This window comes from Ursus arctos, unplaced genomic scaffold, assembly GCF_023065955.2.
Source record: "Ursus arctos isolate Adak ecotype North America unplaced genomic scaffold, UrsArc2.0 scaffold_5, whole genome shotgun sequence".
NCBI lineage: Eukaryota > Metazoa > Chordata > Mammalia > Carnivora > Ursidae > Ursus > Ursus arctos.
Genome location: NW_026623067.1, coordinates 62,177,566 through 62,196,985, shown reverse-complemented (window position 1 = coordinate 62,196,985; position 19,420 = coordinate 62,177,566). Strand labels below are relative to the sequence as shown.

Here is a 19,420-nt window from a genome sequence, read left to right as displayed (position 1 = left end):
GGTCACAGAGCAAACTGCTACCCCAAAACTGGAGAGACAGGTGAATACAGAAGATCAAACCTTATTGGAGCAGAAACCTCTGCAGGAACCAGTGCCAGGGTAGAAAAATCTCAACTGTAATTGAATTTCCGGAGGCTCAGACAAACAACTTTTGGAGTTAAAATCTCCAGGGACACCTAGTCATGGAGGAGCCCCACATGTTTGTTTTACCACCAAGAGCTCAACCTGGTTCTCACAGTGAAAACTGGGGAAAATCCCCTCATGCTTCTGGCAGGAGGAAGAGAAAAGGAACAATTTGGAAATACTCCAAAGCACACACGTTCTTAACAAGGTCTGCCCTCAGGAGAAACTAACCAGAGCCTAATTTGCAGAAAGCTTTACTACAGCCTAACCCACATTAGGAAAGGGAAATACCCAACTCCAACCAATTCTAGCCATACTGTCCCATCTAAGGGGGTAGGGAGCTTGAGAAGCACTGGTGAAGTTCACAGTCCAGAGGCACAGGTTCCCTAAAAGACACCTAATCTTAGGACTAAAGAATACTTCCCCTCCCCCACAACCATAAGTCATATTACTAAAGGCAAAATTTACAGCAGTTCTTTTTACCTATTACATCAAGTCTAGCTAGCAAGTAAAAAATTACGAAGTATACGAAAATGCAAAAAATACAGTTTGAGGAGACAGCAAGCATCAGACCAGAGTCAGATATGGCTGGGATGTTGGAATTATCACAACAGAAATTTCACAACTATGATTAATATGCTAAGGGCTCCAATGTATAAAGGAGACAACACGCAAGACAAAATTAGCAATATAAGTAAGCACACAGATGGAGAAACTAAGCAAGAGCAAGCAGAAATGACTGATGTCTAAACTGCTATAGCAGAAATAAAGATTGCCTTTGATGGGCTTATTAGTAGACTGGACATGGTTGAGGAAAGAATGTGAGCTTGAGGACATCTTAACAACAACCTCCAAAAATAAAAAGCAAAGAGAGTAAGACTTAAAAAAAAAAAATTAAATGATATCCAAGGACTATGGGACAACTACAAAAGTTGTACATATGTAAAACAGGAATGCTGGAAGAAAAGAGAAAGGAAAAGATTATTACAATTATAACTGAGAATTCCCCCAAAATTAATGTCAATTACCAAATAACAGATCCAGGAAGCTCAGAGAACACTAAACAGAAGCACATCAAGGCAAATTATATTCCCACCAAAAAACTCAAAGATAAAGAAAAAATCCTGAAAAAAGCCAGAGGAAAAAAACACATTAGCTATAGAGAAACAAATATAATAATTACATACAACATCTCCTCAGAAATCATGCAAAGAAGTAGACAGTTCAGTAAAATATTTAGTGTTGAGAGAAAAAAAAAAAAGCCACCAACCTAGAATTCTAAACCCTGTAAAATCATTCCTCAAAAGTAAAGAAGAAAAATGACAAAAACCAACAAAAATTGAAGGTATTTGTTGCTAGTAGACTGCCCTTGCAAGAACTGTTAAAAGAAGTTTTTCAGAGAGAAGGAAAATAATATGTCAGAAAAAGAGATCCACATAAAGGAAGAGCATCAAATGGGGCGCCTGGGTGGCACAGCGGTTAAAGCGTCTGCCTTCGGCTCAGGGCGTGATCCTGGCGTTATGGGATCGAGCCCCACATCAGGCTCCTCCGCTATGAGCCTGTTTCTTCCTCTCCCACTCCCCCTGCTTGTGTTCCCTCTCTCGCTGGCTGTCTCTATCTCTGTCGAATAAATAAATAAAATCTTAAAAAAAAAAAAAAAAGGAAGAGCATCAAAGAAGGAGTAAATGAAGGAAAAAGGCTCATCTATGTGTAGATAAATGCTTACATATAAGTGACAAGAATGACAGCAATGATAAAAAGGAAAGGAGGGAGATATTAGGATTATTTTGATATTAAAAAGTACTCCCGAGAAGTGGTATGTTACTTAAAAGTGTTGTGAATGTGTATTGTAGATTCTAGGAATCAATAGACTGAGAAAAAGCATTTGACAAAATCCAACATTTCCTGATAAAAACTCTCAGTAAATTATCTACAAAAACCTACAGCTAACGTGCTTCATGGTGAGAAACTGGGAAGCCCTCCCTCTAAGATGAGGAACAAGGCAAGAACACACACCCTCACCACAGCTTGTCAAAATCAAACTGAAAGTCCAAGTTAATGCATTAGGACAAGGGGAAAAAAAAGGTATAAAGACGGAGAAAGAAGGAATTAAACTATCTTTGTTTGCAGATAACATGATCATCTACATAGGAAATATGAAAGAATTAACAAAACCTCTTGGAACTAATAAGCAATTAATGTGAAGTGGCGGGATACAATGCAAATATACAAAAATCAATTGCTCCACTACATAGCGGCAATGAACAAGTGGAATTTGAAATTAAAAACACAATACCATTTACGATACTACCCAACAAATGGAATACGCAGGTATAAATCTAACAAAACATGTACAAGATCTATATGAGGATAATTACAAACTCTGATAAAAGAAATCAAGGAAATAAATAAATGATGATATATTTCATGTTCACGGAATAAGAGTCAATACTGTCCAGATGTCAGTTCTTCCCCACTTTTCCATAGATTTCCTTACTTGAAGGAGCTGAAAACTTGTATCAACACAAAAACCTGCACACAAATGCTGACAGCAGTTTTATTCATAATTGCCAAAAACTTAGAAGCAACAAAGATGTCCTTCAGTAACTGAATGAATAAACTGTGGTGCATCCAAAGGAATCTTATTCAACACTAAAAAGAAATCTGTTATCAAGCCATGAGAAGACACAGATGACATTTCTAATAAAGAGACCAATATGAAAAGCTACCTACTGCATGAGTCCAAAAACAGGACCTTCTGGAGAAGACAAAACTATGGAGATAATAAAAAGATCAGTAGTTGTCAGGGGTTGGTGGAGAGGGAAGGATGAAAAGGCAAAAAGGATTTTAATGGCAGAGAAATTACTCTGTGTGAAACTATATATATAGTGTATATATATATATGTTATTATATTTATTCAAACCTCTAAAAGGTACAACATCAAGAGTGAATCCTAATATAAAATATAGTCTTCGAGTGATAATGTGTCATTGTCGGTCTATCAATTTTAACAAATGTACCACTCCAGTGGTGATACAGGTAACAGAGAGAACTATGCATATGTCCAAGCAAGAGTTATATGGGAAATCTCTGCACCTTATTCCCAATTTGGTTGTGAACTTAAAATTGCTCTAAAAAGTAAAATCTATTAACAAAAAATTAAAAATAAAGTATACCTGGATCTCCAGTTAAACATACAAGTTTACCTCTACTCTCTCCCCAAGTGCCACTAAAATGACAGTAAATAATTTTGTTCCTTTTTTTTAATGTATAAAACCACAGAAACAAAAACAAAGAGAAGATGATGGTAACAAAATTTTGTAAGCTGGAAAGGAGACAGGCAAGTAGTAACTGATCAACAGACAAAACTGAAATTCAAGTCAACAATAAAGTTAAGAAAAAAACTGTCTAAGAAAGTGTTAACCTAAGAAAACCTCAAAAATTAGAAACACAAACTATCTTTGCAAAGTAACATGCAAGTGAGGTAAAGACACGAAGACTGGCTGAAAGTCTATATTAAAAAGCAATTTGACCTCAGATCCTTGTTTCCCATTCCCACGGGGCAAATGCCATTCAATAACCAAGGCAGAAGACTGGACACTTACTTCCTAGAGTAACTGAACCAAAGGGAATCCGAAACCAAGACACCAGAACCAGAGGACCACAGTCATACTGAAAACAAAAATTAAGTGAACATTCATAGTCTGAATGGCAAGAGGATACCCAGTCTCCTTTTCACACAACTCTGATAACAGTAGCCAGATTAATCTCATGTTAGAGAGTAAAAAACATCACTCTGAAACATTTGTTTCTGAGGAAAAGAAGAGAAAAAAAAAACCCCACCTACCAACATAGGCAGCACATGAATGGAATGGTCCAGCTATATCATCCTGCTTTACAGAGGCTACTCAAAGGTCCTACTCACACTCAAACAACTTCCACTTCACTTCATAGTGCATATTTTTTAAGTTTTTTTTTTTTTATAATTTGAGGTTATATGTGTAATAGTTTAAAGAGTCTAATAGTCTACATGGTTGTTTCAAAAAACGAGTAATCTTCCAACACCCCCACAATTCTTCCACAATCCACTGCCATTCTTCAGATGTAACCATTTTTAATTCTTAACTAATTATTTGGATACTTATGTCCATAACCTTGAGCAGTATACTCATATTACTACTACTTGATTTTTCTCTTGAACATTAAATAGCAACTTACTATTCCAGAAATAAGGATTTTGCTTTCCTTTAAATCCTTCTTCCCTACCTCTAGCTCGACCCTGCACATAGACACTTTGTTTCCATCTTCCAAATACAGCTATAATTTTGGTCAGATGAGTAGTACTGCTCACTTATTAGTACTATGCAAATGTTATTCACAGCTGAGACAAGAAATAAAAATTTCTACTCTGCACAACCATTCTAGATTACTAGCTCTAGCTACACACACACACACACACACACACACACACACACAATTGATCAATTGCCCCTTAATTTGTGAAAATCTGCTCTTAACACATTTAAATTTATTAAAAATTCTATCAATCTTATCTTCTTAAAAATGTTTCTCTTAAAATCTTCTGATCAGCTCAAAGCTGAGTTGATAAAGCCCTGGGACAGCCGCCAACTTCTATCCTGAGACCTCTCTTCAGCAATATCTTGGGAATAAACTAGACCTCTCTCTTGTATTAGAAGTCCTGATTTCTGGACCCCATGTCTTCCTTTTTCATGGTTTTACTCTCTCATTTTGGCAGGGATCATCTATTCTAGTAGAGTCCTGAGAAATGATACAGGAAAGGTATACTTTGTGAAGTTCTGTTGTCCATCTTATCTGACACTTAATTTGATAGTTTGAGTATAATATTCCAGCTTAGAAATTATATTTCCTTCAAACTGACAGCACTACTCAACTGTCTTCTAGTTTTCAGTGTTGGTATTCAGAAGATTAATGTCATCCTGACTCTTAAGAAAAATTCTAGAAAACAGAATGAAAGGATGGAAAATACAAGAAAAAAGAACATTAGATTCCCAATATCTGATTAACAAGATATTTTATTAAAAAGAACACAAAGAAAACAGAAAGGAAAAAAAATCAATGAAACAATACAATAAATTTTCCCAGAATTTAAGGATCTTAGTCTCCAGAGTAAAGGGGTTCAGAGAGTGACTAGTGTAATAAATGAAAAAGATACCTTCACCAACACCCATTTTCATTAAGTTTCAGCATACCACGGATAAAGAGAAAATCTTAGACACTTCCAAGAAAAGGAAAAAAGAAAATGAGCCACATGAAAAGATTAAGAATCAGAATGCTATCAGATTTCTCGACGGAAATAATGATACTAAAAGCCAAGGGAATGATGCTTTCGAAATTCTGAGGACTATAATTTCCAACTTATATCCAATCAAACTATAAGCTGAATGTGTGGTAATAAATAAGCACTTCCAGACGTGCTAAGACTCAAAAAAGAACAATCTTTCTTATACCCTTTTAGCTGATGAAGATGTACTAGGCCAAAAAAAAATAATAATGACAGAGTAAATCAAGAGAGACAGAGACAGAGAGAGAGAGAGAAAGGGAGAGGGGGACAGAGAGAAAGAGACAGAGAGATAGGAGATGGAACCCTGGTATAGGAACATAACACTGAAGACAAAGAAAAGAAAATACAAGTTAACACAGAAACTAACCAGTTCAAATGAAGGAGGATGAACAAGAACTCTAAAAGGGACGTCTTTGTGGTGGGGGTGGGGTGGGGGCAGATGATGAAACAGATCACCTAACGTATTTAAGCATCGTTTTTCAATTATGCCAGGACATATGCAAGGACTCAGAAAAAGGATGTGCATGTGCAAGTGCGTGTGTGTGTGTGTGTAAAAAGAAGAGACCAAAACAAGGCAAATATTTCCTGCAGTAATGGTAGTCGTACAAAAAAAAGTCCAGTTGTAAATATTATTTACATAGCAGTAAACAAGGAACTTCAAATATTAACCTAAACTCAAATTATCTTACATGTAATGGAAGGACTGTGGGGAGACAGAGTGAATAAAGGGAGGTGAAAGGGGGACTATACAAGCTATGGAAAAGTTGAAATATCATTATGCATAGCAGGAAGTGAGTGCAGGACACCTGAAAGTTAAAAATCAAGAAACAGAAATTCACTTCCAGCACAACAGAGTGACAAAGTCAACAAATCTCCTCAAAAAGTAAAAACTAAAAAAAGCTGGATTAAAAAAACAAAAAAACCCCAACCATTTCAATAGATTGGCATATAACTGAGAAACAGTTTTATTCAGAAAAACTGAAACTTTGGTTAAGAACAGCATAAGTCTGTAGCATTCTCACATGGAACTGTTCCCTTCCCTATACTGTCCTGGCATGACATTTCAACCACAATAAGGCATGAAAATCAGCACCTTCACTGCAGCTGTCAGAAGGGAGTCATAGGACCAAAGAGGACTTATCCCTATGCAAGGTAGGTTTAATATCTAATAATCAATGCAATGCACCATATTAATAAAAGAACAAAACCACATGATTATCTCAACACAGAAAAAGCATCTGGAAAAATACACTATCATTCATGATTAAAAATTCTCAACAAAGTAGAAATAAAGGAGAGGTTCCTCAAACCAATAAAAGGCAACTATAAAACTCTAGAACTAACATCATACTTAATGATGCATGCCTCACGCTAAAAAGGGGAACAAAGCATAGATGTCACTCTTTCTACTTCTACTCCCATTTTACTAGAAGTATAATCAACAAAAGGAAGGAAAGAAAGGTACATTGATCACAGATATCCAGTTTGTAAATGAAAACACAAAACCTTTTATTTGCATATGACATAATCCTGCATACACAGAACATCTCAAGACTAAACTTGATGAAGAAGTTCAGCAAGACAGAAGGATACAAAATCAATACACAAAATCCCATTGTATTTCCAACTACTTACAACAAACAATCCAAAGAAAAAATTAAGAATGTCAAAATGACATAAAAAAGATAAAGGCCTTAGGAATAAATTCAACAAAGTAAGTTCAAAATTTGTATAATTAAAACTTGAGAACAATGCTGAAAGAAATTAAAAGTATCTAAATAGATGGAGAAATACCATGGATTACAAAACTCAATATAGTTAAGACATCAATTCTCCCCAAAGAAGGCTACAAATTTAACTTAACCCCTATCAAAATCCCAAGAGGCATATTTATTTTTTAGCAAAATAGAGAAACTGATTATAAAATTTAAATGAAGTGAAAGAATTGTAAATAGCCAAAATAACTCTGAAAAAACAATGAAGTTGGAGGAACTTACATTATAAAGCAGTTAATCAAGAATTGGACATTGTGTAAAGACAGACTCATAGTTCACTGGATCAGAACTGAGTCCAAAGATAAATCCTTACTTTTATGGCCAATGGTTTTTTAATAAAGGCACCAAACAATACAATGAGGCAAGTCCAGAAAGAGACCCATATATAAACAAGTGATTTTTGTTTTCAACAAAAGTACAAAGGCAATTTAGTATAGACAGTTGCTTTAACAATAGCGCTATTTGGATATCCATGTGCAAAAAGATGATTTTAAGCCCTTAGTCCACACAAAAAAATTAACTCAAGATAGATGATGCAACAGCTGAAACTATAAACCTCTTGAAGAAAATACAAGAGAAAATCTTTATAATCTTGGATTCTATAGTTAGATAAGACACTAACAGAACAAGACAGAAAAGAAAAAAGTGATAAACTACATTAAAATGGAAAGTTTTTGTGCTCCTGAAGTACCACTGAGAAGCCACAGACTAGGACAAGATATCTGCAAATCATATCAAAAATTTGTATCCATAGTATATAGTTTAAAAAAATAGAAAATCTCTAAACTTAATAGTAAGGGCAATAAACCTGAACAGACATTTCAACAAAGACAACACACATATGGTTAATGAGTGAATAAAAAGGTGGTAAACAACATTAGTAACCAGGAAAACACAAATTAAAACCACAATAAAATACTCCTATACACCCACTAGAATAGCTGTAATAAAAAAAGACAATAAGAATTGTTGGAGCTAAGGAGTGGGAATGGGGATTAATTGCAAATGAGATCCAGGAAAATGTTTAGGGTGATGAAAAAAGTTCTAAACTGATTATGATGAAGGCTGCACACCACTCTAAATTTACTTTAACTACAAACAGACCCACAGAGTGATCTAGATAGAAAGTGTGCACACAAACACATCAACAGAATTTCACTAGGGAATATTTTTTAACATGTTCAAGTACACATGATAAAATTAAGAATAACTGATAAGGGGCGCCTGGGTGGCACAGCGGTTAAGCGTCTGCCTTCGGCTCAGGGCGTGATCCCGGCGTTGTGGGATCGAGCCCCACATCAGGCTCCTCTGCTATGAGCCTGCTTCTTCCTCTCCCATCCCCCTGCTTGTGTTCCCTCTCTCGCTGGCTGTCTCTATCTCTGTCGAATAAATAAATAAAATCTTTAAAAAAAAAAAAAAAAAAAAAAAGAATAACTGATAAAATTAAGAATTCAATACACGAGTTTATACTCCAACAAGTTAGATAACACAGAAGAAATAAGTTCCTAGAAACATACCAACTACCAAATCTGAATCACGAATACACAGAACATCTGAACAGACCCATTACTCATAAGGAGATTGAATCAGTAATCAAAAATCTCCCAACAAACATAAGTCTAGGACCACATGGCTCTACTACTGAATTACAGCAAACATTTAAAGAAGAATTAATATCAATCCTTCCAAAAAATACCAAACTCTTCTAAAAAAAGAGAAGAGGAGGAAACACTTTCAAACTCATTTTATGAGGCCAACATTTCCCTGATAACAAAATCAGACAAGTACACTATAAGAAAATTATATACCAATATCCCTGATGAACACAGGGGCAAAAATCCTTAACAAAAAATAGCAAACCAGGGCATGTGGGTAGCTCAGTCGGTTAAGTGTCTGCCTTCAGCTCTGGTCATGATCCCAGGGTCCTGGGATCAAGCCCCACACTGGACTCCCTGCTCATCAGGAAGTCTGCATCTCCCTCTGCCCCTCCCCCTGCTCGGGCTCTCTTCTCTCTCTCCCTCTTGCAAAAATAAATAAGTAGAATCTTTTTTAAAAAAATAGCAAACCATACATGAAAAGGATTATACACCATGATCAAGTGGGATTTATTCCAAGGTAGCAGGGATGGTCTGACATCCACATATCGAAGTGATAAACCACATTAACAAAATGAAAGACGAAAATCATACGATCATCTCAAAAGATACAGAAAAAGTATTTCACAAAATTCAACATACACTTATGATTAAAAATCTGAACAAAGGGGCGCCTGGGTGGTGGTGCAATTGGTTAAGCATCTGACTCTTGGTTTCGGCTCAGGTCGTGATCTCCGGGTCTTGAGATCAAGCCCCACATTGTGCTCTGTGCAGAGTCTGCTTGGGACTCTCTGTCCGTCTCCCTCTGCCCCTCCCCCACTCTAAAATAAATAAATCTTTAAGGAAAAAAACTCTCAACAAAGTGGGTGTAGAGGGAATATACCTGAACATAAAAAAGGTCATATACGACAAGCCCATAGCGGACATAATATCCGGTGGTGAAAAGCTCAAAGCTTTTCCTCGAAGATGAAGAACAAGACAAGGATGCCCATTCTTTTTTTTTTTTTTACTTTTTTTTATAATAAGTTTTTATTATATTATGTTAGTCACCATACAGTACAGCCCTAGTTTTTGATGTAAAGTTCCATGATTCATTACTTGCATATAACACCCAGTGCACCATGCAATACAGGTCCTCCTTAATACCCACCACCAGCCTATCCCAGTCCCCTACCCCCCTCCCCTCTGAAGCCTTCAGTTTGTTTCCCAGAGTCCATAGTCTCTCATGGTTCATTCCCCCTTCTGTTTACCCCCCTTCCTTCTTCCCTTTCTTCTCCGATCTTCCTACTTCTTATGTTCCATAAATCAGTGAAATCATATGATAATTGTCTTTCTCTGCTTGACTATTTCGCTTAGCATTATCTCCTCCAGTCCCATCCATGTTGCTTCAAATGTTGAGAAATCATTCTTTTTGATGGCTGAGTAATATTCCATTTATATATGGACCACATCTGTGTGGTCCATTTATATATGGACCAATCCACTCATCTGTTGAAGGGCATCTCGGCTCCTTCCACGATTTAGCTACTATGGATAATGCTGCTATGCACATTGGGGTGCATACGGCCCTTCTCTTCACTACATCTGTATCTTTGGGGTAAATGCCCAGTAGTGCAATTGCTGGATCAGAGGGTAGCTCAATTTTTAGCTTTTTTAAGGGACCTCCACACTGTTTTCCAGAGTGGCTGTACCAACTTGCATTCCCACCAACAATGTAGGAGGGATCCCCTTTCTCCACATCCTCTCCAGCAATTGTTGTTTCCTGCCTTGTCAATTTTTGCCATTCTAACTGGCGTAAGGTGGTATCTTAGTGTGGTTTTGATTTGAATTTCCCTGATGGCTAATGATTTTGAACATTTTTTCATGTGTCTGTTAGCCATTTGTATGTCTTCATTGGAAAAGTGTCTGTTCATATCTTCTGCCCATTTTTTTATTTGATTATTTGTTTCTTGTGTATTGAGTTTGAGAAGTTCTTTGTAGATCTTGGATACTAGTCTTTTATCTGTAGTGTCATTTGCAAATATATTCTCCCATTCCGTGGGCTGCCTCTTAGTGTTTTTGACTGTTTCCTTGGCTGTGCAGAAGCTTTTTATCTTGATGAAGTCCCACCAGTTCATTTTTTCTTTTGTTTCTCTTGCTTTTGGAGGTGTGTCATGAAAAAAGTTGCTGTGGCTGATGTCATAGAGGTTGCTGCCTATGTTCTCCTCTAGGATTTTGATGGATTCCTGTCTCACATCGAGGTCTTTCATCCATTTGGAGTTTATCCTTGTGTATGGTGTGAGAGAGTGGTCAAGTTTCATTCTTTTGCATGTAGCTGTCCAATTTTCCCAGCACCATTTATTGAAGAGACTGTCTTTTTTCCACTGGATGTTTTTTCCTGCTTTATCAAAGATTAGTTGCCCAAAGAGCCGAAGGTTCATTTCTGGGTTCTCTATTCTGTTCCATTGGTCTATGTGTCTGTTTTTGTGCCAGTACCATGCTGTCTTTGAGATCACAGCTTTGTAGTATAGCTTGAAATCTGGCAACGTGATGCCCCCAGCTTTGTTTTTCCTTTTCAACAATTCCTTGGCAACTTGGGGCCTTTTCTGGTTCCACACAAATTTAAGGGCTGTTTGTTCCAGTTCCTTGAAAAATGTCATTGGTATTTTGATCGGGATGGCATTGAAAGTGTAGATTGCTCTGGGTAGCATAGACATTTTAACTATGTTAATTCTTCTGATCCATGAGCATGGAATACTTTTCCATCTTTTTGTGTCTTCTTCAATGTCTTTCAAGAGTGATTTGTAGTTTCTAGAATATAGATCCTTTACATCTCTGGTTAAGTTAATTCCGAGGTAACGTATGATTTTTGGTGCTATTGTAAATGGAATGGATTCCCTAATTTCTCTTTCTTCAGTCTCATTGTTCATGTATAGAAATGCAACTGATTTCTGAGCATTGATTTTGTATCCCGCCACATTACTGAATTGCTCTATAACTTCTAGTAGTTTGGGGGTGGAGTCTTTTGGGTTTTCCATATAGAGTATCATGTCATCTGCGAAGAGAGACAGTTTGACTTCTTCTTTGCCAATCTGGATACCTTTTATCCCTTTTTGTTGTCTGATTGCTGTTCCAAGGACTTCTAATACCATGTTGAATAATAATGGCGAGAGTGGAAGGATGCCCATTCTCACCACTTTTACTCAACACAGTATTGGAAGTCCTAGTCAGAGGTATCCACAATGGAAGGAAGAAATAAAACTATCATTATTTGCAGATGACATAATTTTATATATAAAAAAAACCCTACAGACTCCACTGAGAAACTATTAGAACTAAAAAATTCAGTAAAGTTACAGGATACAAAGTCAATATACAAAAATCTTTTGTGTTTCTCTACATTTACAACAAACTATCAGAGAGAGAAATTAAGAAAATAATCTTATTTACAACTGCTTAAAAAAGAATAAAATAGCTAGGAATAAATTTAACTTAGGAAGTGAAAGACCCTTACACTGAAAACTGTAAGACACTGATTAAAGAAACTGAAGACATATAAAACTGAAAACACAAATAAATGGAAAGACACATCATGCTTACAGATTGGAAAAATATTGTCAGAATGTCCACACTCTTCAAAGCAATCTGCAGATTCAAAAAAATCCCTATCAAAATTCAAATGGCATTTTTCACAAAAATAGAACAATCCTAAAATTTGTATGGAACTATAAAAGACCTTTAATAGCCACAGCAATCTTGAGAAAGAAGGACCAGGCTGGAGGCATCACAATCCCTGATTTCAAACTATTATTACAAAGCTGTAATAATCAAAACAGTATGGTAATGGCATACAAATGCATAGATTAACTGAACAGAATACAGAGCCCAAAAACAAACCCATATATGTACACATATATGGTCAATTAATGTACCACACAAAGGAGCCAAATATATACAATGGAGTAAAAGAGTCTCTTCAATAAGTGGTGTTGGGAAAACTGGACAGCCACATGCAAAAGAATGAAATCAGACCACTATCTTATACCATACACAAAAATTAACTCAAGATGGATTTAGACTTGAAAGAAACACCTGAAACCATAAAACTCATAAAAGAAAACAGACATGGTAAGCCCCCTGACATCACTCTTGGCACTGATTATTTGGATTTGAAACTAGAAGCAAAAGTGACAAAAGCAAAAATTAACAAGTGGGACTACACAAATAAAAAGTTTTGGCATAGCAAAGAAAACCATCAAACCAATGAAAAGACAACCTACTGGATGGGAGAAATATTTGCAAATAATTTATCTTGTAAAAGATTAATATCCAATATATACAAAGAACTGATACAACTCAACAACAATAACAAAAATCCAACTAAAAAATAATGGGCATAAGATCTGAAGAGACAGGGGCGCCTGGGTGTCTAGTGAGTTAAGCGTCTGCCTTTGGCACAGGTCATGATCCCGGGGTCCTGGTGTTGGGCTTCCTGCTCAGCAGGGAGCCTGCTTCTCCCTCTCCCTCTGCTGCTCCCCCTGCTTGTGCTCTCACATGCCCTCTCTCTCTCTCCCTGTCAAACAAATAGATAAAATCTTAAAAAAAAAAAAAAATCTAAATAGACTTTTTCCAAAGACACACAGACGACCAACAGGTAGATGAAAAGGTGCTCAACATCACTAATCATCAGGGAAATGCAAATCAAAGCCACAATCATTTATCATCTCTTACCTGTTAAAATGGCTATTATCAAAAAGATAAGAAATAACAAGTGTTGACAAGGATAAAGAGCTGTGCACTATTGGTGGGAATGTAAATTGACGTAGCCACTATGAATAACAGTATGAGGTTCCTCAACAAATTAAAAATATAACTACCATATGATCTAGCAATCCATCTCAGGCCATTTATCCAAAGATAACAGAATCATTATCTCAAAGAAACATCTGTAATCCTATGTTCACTGCACCATTATTCACAATAGCCAAGGTGTGGGAAACAATCTAAGTGTCCACCAATAAAAAGGATGGTTTATATACAATAGAGTACTACTCAGCCTTAGAAGGAAATTCTGCCATTTAGGACTATGTGCATGAAATTCGGACAGCATTATGCTAAATGGAATAAGCCAGATAGAGAATGGTAAATAATGGTATCACTTGTATGGGGATCTAAAAAAAGAAAGTTGAACTCATACAAACAGAGTAGAATGGTGGTTGCCAGGGATGGGGGAAATGGGCAGATGTTGATTAAAAGGTATGAAATTTTAGTTATAAAATCAGGAAGGTCTGAGGATCTAATGTATAGTATAATGACTATAGTTGATAATATTGTACCATATAATTGAAATTTGCTAAGAGGGTAGATCTCAAGAGTTCTCAACAGCAAAAGAAAAATGTAAATATTTGAGGCGATGGATGTATTAACCCAAATGTGGGAATTCTCTCACATGTATGACTATCAAATCATCACATTAAACAATTCGAATGTATTATAATTTTGCCAATTATACCTCAATAAAGCTAAAAAAAATGGCAAAATGAATATATTTTGAAACAAAAAATCTGAGAGAATTCAGTGCCAGCAGACCTAGATAAAAACAAATGAACCATAGGGGCCCTGGGGTGGCTCGGTTGGCTAGGTGACTGACTCCGGATTTCAGCTCAGGTCATGATCTGGGGTTGTGGAATTGAGCCCCAAGTCAGGCTCTGAGCTCAGCAGGCAATCTGCTGGAGATTCTCTCTCTCTCTCTCTCTCTCCCCCGCCCCCAGCTCCTCCTCCTGCTCGCACTTAAGCACACTCTAGCAAATATTAAAAAAAAAAAAACACAGAAAAAAAGTAAAATATATTTAAAAAATAGAACTTATTGATCTAAAAGGCAAAGAAAGAAAAAGGTATATAAGAGATATGTTTTACACAGTAGTTAGTACATACAAATAGAAGGCAGAACTCTGGAAAACAGTTGTGGAGTTTCCTCAAAATGTTGAAAATAGAGCTACCCTACAATCTAACAATTGCACTACTAGGTATTTACCCCAAAGATACAAATGTAGCGATCCAAAGGAGCACACTGCATCCCAATGTTTACAGCAGCAATGTCCACAATAGCTCAACTATGGAAAGAGCCCAGATGTCCACCAACATATGAATGGATAAGGAAGATGTGGTGTGTATATATATATATATATATATATATACACACACAATAGAATATTACTCAGCCATCAAAAAAGGGAAATCTTGCCATTTGCAATGACGTGGATGGAACTAGAGGGTATTATGCTAAGTGAAATAAGTCAATCAGGGGCGCCTGGGTGGCACAGCAGTTAAGCGTCTGCCTTCGGCTCAGGGCATGATCCCAGCGTTCTGGGATCGAGCCCCGCATCAGGCTCCTCTGCTGTGAGCCTGCTTCTTCCTCTCCCACTCCCCCTGCTTGTGTTCCCTCTCTCGCTGGCTATCTCTGTCTCTGTCAAATAAACAAAAATAAAAATCTTTAAAAAAAAAAAAAAAAAGAAAGAAGTCAATCAGAGAAAGACAATTATCACATTATCTCACTGATATTTGGAATTCAAGAAAAAAAAAAAAACCAAAAGATTATAGGGGAAGAGAAGAAAAAATAAAACGAAATGAAACCGGAGAAGGAGACAAACATAAAAGACTCTTAATCTTAGGAAACAAACTGAGGGTTGCTGGAGGGGAGGAAGGTGTGGGGATGGGGTAACTGGGTGATAGACATTAAGGAGGGCACGTGATGTAATGAGCACTGGTTATTATATAAGACTGATGAATCACTGACCTCTACCTCTGAAACCAATAGTACCTTATATGTTAATTAACTGAATTTAAATTTAAAAAAAAATAACTTCAATGACCAAAAAAACAGTATTTATGGTAGCCTCTGGATGAGTGGGAAAGGGGATTCAAAAAAAGGGACCCTGAGAAATTTTCTTGGGTGATGGTAATAATGTACTGTATCTTGATAGGGTTTGTGAATTCAGATTTTACATTAAAAAAAAAACCACAAGAACGAATCAAAACTGTAAACAAATACTGAGCTTTAGTTACTAATGTCTACAATTTACCTTGTAATGCAACCATATGTTAGTGATAGAATCCAGATGATGTATATATGATGTTCGATGTAAAATTCTTTCAACTTTAATATTTTGAATTTTCATAATTAAATATAAGAATTATTCCTCTTCAAAAAAAATAGAAGGCAGATACAAATCCATATAAATAAGTAATTACATTAAAGACAAAAAGCTCCAATTAAAAGATGAGATTATCATACTAGATTTTTTTTAAGTTTATTTTTATCTCTCAACACAAGGACCTACATACACCCTAGCATAAATTATGATTTCCTCTAGCTCAGACTGAGGCCCCAGAGGACTATGAACTAAAAGGAGCAAAAGATGATCTATAACAAGTAACAGTTTTATGGATCAAAAGTAAATAATAAAACCTAACACAAAAACAAAACATTAATTCCAGCTACCATTTGTTGACAACCTATAAAACCTAGTACTTTGCATATATTATCTCTAATCCTTTTATCAACTCTGCAAATATTATCCCCTGTTTACATTCAACAAACTGAGGCACTAAAGTTTTATACTGCATTTTCCTAGGAGGTCAACACTCTTAAGAAGAGAAGCCAGGGTTTTTACCCTTTTTCAATCTATTTCCAATAAGTAAGCTTTTTCTTTCTTTCTTTCTTTTTTTAAGATTTTATTTATTTATGTGACAGAGAGACAGCCAGCAAGAGAGGGAACACAGCAGGGGGAGTGGAAGAGGAAGAAGCAGGCTCCCAGCGGAGGAGCCCGATGTGGGACTGGATCCCAGAACGCCCGGATCCAGCCGAAGGCAGACGCTTAACGACTGCGCTACCCAGGCGCCCCCCAATAAGTAAGCTTTTTCAACAAAACACTGCCTCATTAATAATGACCTAATATCTTAAAGTATTTACATAATGCTTAGTCACTTGTGGAAGCACATAATTAAGATCAAGGTTACAATCTTTTTAAAATATATATATGACAAAATGACAAGTTCAGATTTAATTTTGATAGCTATTAAACAACTTTTAAAAGCACATATACCTGAAACTTCTCTACATGGTCCTTCAGATTCTGGGGGAGGGATAACGTTATGAAGGACAAAGTCCTGTAAGTGTAACAGTAAAACCAGTTTCTTGGTGGAAAACTAAGATAAGTCATACAGAACAGTATTTTACACAGTTTGAAAACCATCTTTTTCATGAACATTTTGATATTTCAATGGTGCCAATAAAAGCAGGTTTTTTTTTTTACCTGATGTCAGAGAAAAATATTTATTAAACACTGAAATCCTCTAATAGGTAATCCAAGAAGACTAATTTGAAGATAACTGATCTTCTATCTTGAGATATAGGTATATACAAGGTTTATATACAACATATGTCACAAATATTAAATTCCTTTGGAATTCAAATATTCTGGGGGTGTTGGAATATCACCCAATTTTTATATATAAATTTTACTAGCCAAAGCCTCAGAAATGCCTACTTTCAAATCAGTTATATTATACATTTCTAAGGGCAAGTACCATGTCTTCTTTGTATCTCCAGCTTAGCATATGGTCATTGTTCAATGAGTGATTCATTTAACCTTAGGATACTTCATGATTGTAAATCAGGTGGAAAATGTAAGTTATTTCTTTTAATATTAATATACCCCTGAAAGAATCCAGTGAACTCAATAATGAGCATGCAAATAAAATACTGAAACAAAAACTCAGATGACACTGGAAAAACAACTTCTCATGCATAATAACTAATTAAAAAATGATTATTGCTAAATAGTCTACCTTTATCACATTTTAAAATTATGTGTAATTATCATTATGATGTGTTATATGTGATTACTAGATATAATCACTTAAATGTAGATTTAAATGTTCCATTGGGCTTTAAAAATATTACCAAATACTTTGATTCAATCTAAAGGCATTTTATAATTCAGTTAAAACAATCATTTTTTTTCTTCTCAGATTAGAGTTAATATAAAAAAGGTTTACTCAGCCATCATATTATTAAGCAAGTTACAACAAATTCTTGATAACACAGTTAACTGCTAACCTTTAAAAAGGAATTTCTTGAGATACTGAATTTATTTACTTTTACTCTGGGAGTCGAGAGGCAAAAGAGAACCCACATAAGACAATTAAAAATGCAATTCCAAATGGCTAAGGTACAACATTTCCATTGCATTCTAGAAATAAAGGCTTCCTGATATGTCCTCTCCTTATTTTTAGCACTCCACCACAAAGCTAACAACTACTCTAGAAACTTGAAATTACCTCCATCTACAAGAAAAAAATAAAATCACTGAACTAAAAAAAGAAAAATCTGATCACATTCTCAAACCTAACGCCCCCCTCCTCTAACTTCTATGTTTGCAATGACTACTTTATTCTAAAATCAATCTCTGCCATATCTTTCTTACTGCTTACTATTTTTTTTTAAGGGGGAGGCAGGGCAGAGAGAGAGGGAGAGAAAGAATCTTAAGCAAGCTCCATGCCCAGGGCATGAGCTGTGAGCTGGAGGCAGGGCTTGATCTCACAACCCTGAGATCATGATCTGAGCCAAAACCAACAGTCGGATGCATAACCGACTGAGTCACGCAGGTGCGCCTTACTGCTTACTAGTCTTTTCTTCACTTCTGGGGGGAAACTTGGAGAAATAAAATTCAGGAGATATTTAAATAATCTTATGGCAGAAGAGGCAGATATACACATTAGCGAGAGAAGAGTAAAACTTGAAAACTTTTAGGGGCACCTAAGTGGCTGCTTCTCTCTCTCTGCCCCTCCCTCTGCTTGTGCGCTCTTGCTCTAATATAAATAAGTAAAACTTTAAACAAACAAAAAAAAAAACCCGAAAACTTTTAAAAAGCATATTAGCTTCACTCCAGAGTCTGATTAATAAAAACTAAATGCTTTCAAAAACTACTTCTCTCAAGAAACCTTTGAACCTGGCCTAAAAGGTTTTAGCTACCATTTTCTACTGACTTACATAGTATGTTCAGATGCTTGTTTTCATTTCTTAATCATCAGTCTTGAAACAAAATATGAAACACTTGCATATTCTGACTGCCTTTCTCAAAGGCAGGAATCCCTATCAAAACTGATGTAAAATAAAGCATTCATGTGAATAAGTCTATTTAAAGCCCTATATTTAATATCAAGAATCATATCCAATGTACCTGTGATGAGATTTTCATATTTAAAGAAAAAGTTGTTATCAATACAAGTTTAACAAACTACCACATACAGCAGGAAAGACTTAGGCTCAGAAACACGTGGCAATGTGGATGAAAGAAATGCCGAAGTTACATACTGAGAAGGTACAGTAATGATGTAAAATACTTTAATTTCAACTTTCCCCATTAAAGATTATTCCTCTCAGTTCTGCTCTGAACAGAGAAACCCAGATAATTAATGTGTTTGGGATAAACTCTAAAAGACTGAGATGCAGCTAAGAACTTAGCCTACAGATTAATAATGACAGAAGTAAAAATGTTCCACAAAGCATTTTTATTTCAACCGGCAAAGAAAGGAAATAAAAGGAACCAAGTGACTTCAA

At 35.9% G+C, this 19,420-nt stretch overlaps 1 protein-coding gene across 1 annotated transcript in view; it reads right to left on the bottom strand.

Annotated features, from left to right (window-relative positions):
* Positions 1–19,420, bottom strand: part of SCAMP1 (secretory carrier membrane protein 1) — a 119,763-nt gene that overhangs the window by 42,250 nt on the left and 58,093 nt on the right. The window lies entirely within an intron of this gene.